General features: G+C 49.2%; 1 non-coding gene across 1 annotated transcript; it reads left to right on the top strand.

The window, feature by feature from the left end:
- The first annotated feature begins 1,608 nt into the window (after nt 1–1,608).
- On the top strand, nt 1,609–1,680 carry trnae-cuc (transfer RNA glutamic acid (anticodon CUC)). Its single transcript has one exon. It is a non-coding gene; the product is annotated as a tRNA-Glu (tRNA).
- The last annotated feature ends 2,912 nt before the right edge of the window (nt 1,681–4,592 follow it).

Here is a 4,592-nt window from a genome sequence, read left to right as displayed (position 1 = left end):
TTGTGAATGTTCCCATTGCTGCGCATGTCCGTGTTAACGTCAGAACTCTGCAGCATGGTGGCGTCAGGTACGCACAGTGCCGGGGCGCAATGGATGACGCATCTGACTCCACCTACCTCTTTGAAATGCAGCTCACAGCTTCTTCACACACCCCAATTAATCTTTCTCATTGTCCTGAAGCCGCCCTACGGTTTGAATTCCTGATCTGCAGGAACGAGACTCTTTTCACTGTCTCGCGTCAGTAAGTGTCCCTGAGAACATCAGAGTCACATCACAGCGCTGTCAGAGGAGGGGAAGCTGAAATCGCCCCACACGCTGCTCATGGACATATTTCACTTTCTCCAACTCACCTCCCCAACCACTGCGGCTCCTGGGAGTGGAAAGGGAACAAACACCAAAACCCAGTCTCAGCTTTGTAAATCTTCAGGAAATAAGAAATCTGTTCATCCCGTTGGATCTTCCATCCTGGCCTGACAGCGTAGATTTTAAATGGCTGTCCAGTCAGTGCCGATTCGTTTTGGCTGAAAAAAATCTTCCTTATCTCATCCCAGCATTTCTTGCCACAGAGAACTGTGCGGCAGGGTTCATGTATATATTTCCTTGTATGGTATTTTGTAAATAACATTCGTTTGCGGGTTGTTTGTATAGGCTATTCCAGGTTCATTAGCCGCTGTGTAAGTGTGTTGGTAGGTTTGTGGGCTACCATGATGCTGAGAGCGTTGGGTTGTCTGGACATCATTTCCCAGATGTCTTTTATGTAAAGTAATGTGGCTAGGGTTTCTGCACACGTTGTGTCTGCTTGTGTCAGTTTGTTGATGTGAAATCGACACACTGGGTTTATTGGGTAGGCAAAAGTGCGGATTGCAGATGCTGGAAACCAGAGTTTAGATCAGAGTGGTGCTGGAAAAGCACAGCAGGTCAGACAGCTTCCGAGGAGCAGGAAAATCGACTTTTCGGGCAAAAGCCCTTCATCAGGAATGGATGCAGGACGCCTCCAGGGCGGAGAGATAAATTGGGGGGTGGGGGTGTGCTGGGCCGAAGGTAGCAAAGAGTACAATAGGTGAATGGGGGTGAGGATGGAGGTGACATGTCAGATAGGAGGGTGGAGCGGATAGGTGGGAAGGGAGATTGGCAGGTAGGACAGGTCATGAGGATAGCACTGTGCTGGAAGTTTGGAACTGAAGCAAGGTGTGGGGAGGGGAAATGAGGAAACTGGTGAAGTCTACATTAATGTTCTGGGTTTGATTTATCCGAGGCGGAAGATGGGGCGTTCTTCCTCCAGGCATCGGGAGGGGAGGGAGCGGCGATGGAGGAGGCCCAGGACCTGCATGTCCTCGGCAGAGTGGGAGGGGGTGTTGAAATGTTGGGCCAGAGGGCGATGGGGTTGATTGTTGCGGGTGTCCTGGAAATATCCCCTCAAGCGCCGTGACTGGACTCTGCGAGGAGTCTCCAGCCTCCCCAATGTAGAGGAGACCGCATCGGGAGCAATGGATACAAGAAATGACATTGTTGGATGCACAGGTGAAAGCTTGCTGACGACCGCGGCCCAGGTTCGATTTCCGGGCAGGAAAGTAATTTTTAGGAGAGCTGACAAGCGAAATCCGCATCTCCCTGGTGGTCTAGTGGTTAGGATTTGGCGCTCTCACCGCCGCGGCCCGGGTTCGATTCCCGGTCAGGGAAACCATTTTCAGGGGTGCAGGCTACCGATTCTTCTTAAATGCGCTGTGTAATTATTTATAGTCGTTCCTGGGTGCTGCAGTGTGTCGTGGCTCGTTGAAATAGCGTCCTGATTCAGATTTGTTTGTATGTGGAGGGATGATTGCTTCTGTAGTTCAGTAGTTGGTTCGTGTGCGTTGTTTTCCTGTAGACGCTGTTTTGAATTTACCATTGACTGTTCGCTCTACTGTGACATCTAGAAATGGCACTTTGTTGTTGTTCTCTTTTGTGAATTTTATGTCAGCGAGGATATTGTTGATGGTGTTGTAGGTTTCCTCTAATTTGTTTCATTTTTTGATGACAAAAGTGTCATCACTGTAGCGGACCCAAAGTTTGGGTGGATCGTTGGAAGGGCTGTTTGTTCGAGTCTCTGCATTATTGCTTCTGCTCGGAATCCTGATACTGGTGGTTTCATGGGTATTTCGTTGATTTGTTTGGAGGGCTTGTTACTGAATATGAAGTGGGTGGTAAGACACAGTTCTACGAGGTTGACAGTGCTATCTTTGCTGGTGAAGTTGGTGCTGTGTTTGTGTCTCTGGTTCTTCGAGTAGTGTCTTCAGTTTTGTTTGGCCAAGTTGATGTTAATGGATGTGAACAGGGCTGTTATGTCAAAGGACAGCATTATTCCATCCTCTTCTATCTTAGTGTCTTTGGTGTTCAGAAATTCTTGGATGGAGTAAATGGAGTGGCGTGAATCTTCGACTTGGTGTTTTCAGTGGAGGCCTTTGACTCGTCTGTATACTGGTGTTCCAAATGGTGAGGCTTTGGGGCTGAGGGGGGCTCCTGGTTTGAAGAGGAGAACAACAACAAAGTCCCATTCTTAGATGTCACAGTAGAGCGAACAGTCAATGGGGAACTTCAAACTAGCATCTACAGAAAAACAACACACACAAACCAAATTCTTAACCACAGAAACAATCATCCCAACACCCACAAACGTTGCTGCATCAGGACATTATTTCAACGAGCCACTACACACTGCAGCACAGAGAAACTACGAAGAGCAGAAGAGGAATACGTATATAGTGTATTTAAGGAGAACGGGTACCCAATAAACCCAGTCCGCCGATTTCTCATTGATGCTTCCAAGCTGACTTTCAAAAATTCGTTTGGGCCTCCATTCTTTCCTGTTTGTTTTTTGCGGGTTTTGAAAGCTTTCGCAATCCACTGACTGAGTATTGAAGTTGGGAAGTTATGTTGTGGCTGTACAGGACATTGGTTAGACCAGTTTTGGAATATTGTGTGCAATTCTGGTCTCCTGTCAGAAGGATACTGTGAAATTTGAAAGGATTCTGAAGCACCAATGGGTCCACAGAGGGGAAGAGGCCCTTCTGCTGCCCTGAGTGTGGGAAGGCCTTCAGTGATTCCTCTGCCTGCTGCCGCACCAGTTGGTCCACACCGGGGAAGGCTGTTCTCCGGCCCCAAGTGCGAGATGGCCTTCAGCAGTTCTTCCCACCTGCTGAGACACCAGTGGGTCCACACTGAGGAGAGGCCGTTCTTCTGCCCCGAGTGCAGGAAGGGCTTTGCTCTTTCCTCCGACCTGCTGGCCCATTGGTGAGTCCACATGGGGGAGTGGTCGTTCAGTTGCCCTAAGTGCAGGAAGTCCTTCAGCAATTCCTCAGCCCTGCTGAGGCACCAGTCCGTCCACACCGGGGAGAAGCCGTTCTCCTGCCCCGAGTGTGGGAAGGGCTTTATCCGCTCCTCCAGAACCAGCTGGTCCACACGCGGGCGGGGGGTGGGAGGCCATTCTGCTGACCTTCAGCAATTCCTCCACCCTGCTTAAACACCTGTGTGTCCATCAGCAGTGGGAGGCCCTTCAGCTGGCCCGAGTGTGGGAAGAGGTTCATGTTTGCTTGCAACTTGCGGAAGCACCAGCGGGGGCACTGCTGCTCATTGAGCCAAGGACTGCACATTGCCAATGAAATGATCCAAATAAACCTCAGACCGCAAGACCATCGGAGCAGAAGTTAGGCCATTGGGCCCGTCGAGTCTACTCTGTCATTCGTTAGAGACAAATTAGTGCAGATGAGATTAGCTACAGGAAATAGGCCATTTGTCCCAACAAGTCCACACAAACCCTCCGAAGAGTAACCCATCCACACCCATTTCCCTCTAACTAATGTACCTAACTCTATGGGCAATTAAGCATGGCCAATCAACATGACCTGCACATCTTTGGTTTATGTAAGAAGACAGGATAGCCCAGAGAAAACCCATGCAGACACTGGGAGATTGTGCAAACTCCTCACAGACAGCTATCCAAGGCTGGAATCAAACCTGGGTCCCGTGCACTGTGAGGCTGCAGTGGTAACCACTGAGCCACTACATATTGCAACCCGAAGTTGCAAGCAGGAGGTTGGGAGAATACAGCCTCAGAATGTGGAGTAGTCAGCGTTTTGGGTATTAACCCTTCTTCAGGACTGAAACGTTAACTTCTCCATGAGAAACGATTTATGGGAATGATGCTGGGGGTTGTAGGGCTTGAGCTCCAGGGAGAGGCTGAATAGGCTGGAGCTGTTTTATCTGGAGCATCGGAGGCAGAGGAGTGACCTAATAGAGGTTACAAAATCATGAGGGGCATGGACAGGGTAATAGACAAGGTCTTTTCTCAGGGGTGGGGGAGTCCAGAACTAGAGGGCATAGGTTTAGGGTGAGAGGCGAAATATATTAAATAGACAACGTCTTCATGCAGGGGGTGGTACATATATGAAATGAGCTGCCAGAATATATGGGTCAGGTGCTGTCAAATGGGACTGAATTAATTTAGGATATCAGGTCAGCATGGACAAGTTGGACCGAAGGGTCTGTTTCCATGCTGTACGTGTCTCTGACTACTGGTCCTCATGTAATTTTAAAATAGGGTCCAAGTAACTTTG

The sequence above is a fragment of the Chiloscyllium plagiosum genome, unplaced genomic scaffold, assembly GCF_037043375.1.
Source record: "Chiloscyllium plagiosum isolate Xiang-an unplaced genomic scaffold, Cpla_swu_hap1 HiC_scaffold_27, whole genome shotgun sequence".
NCBI lineage: Eukaryota > Metazoa > Chordata > Chondrichthyes > Orectolobiformes > Hemiscylliidae > Chiloscyllium > Chiloscyllium plagiosum.
The sequence above is the reverse complement of the archived record's forward strand: the minus strand, read 5'-3'. Positions and strand labels throughout refer to the sequence as shown.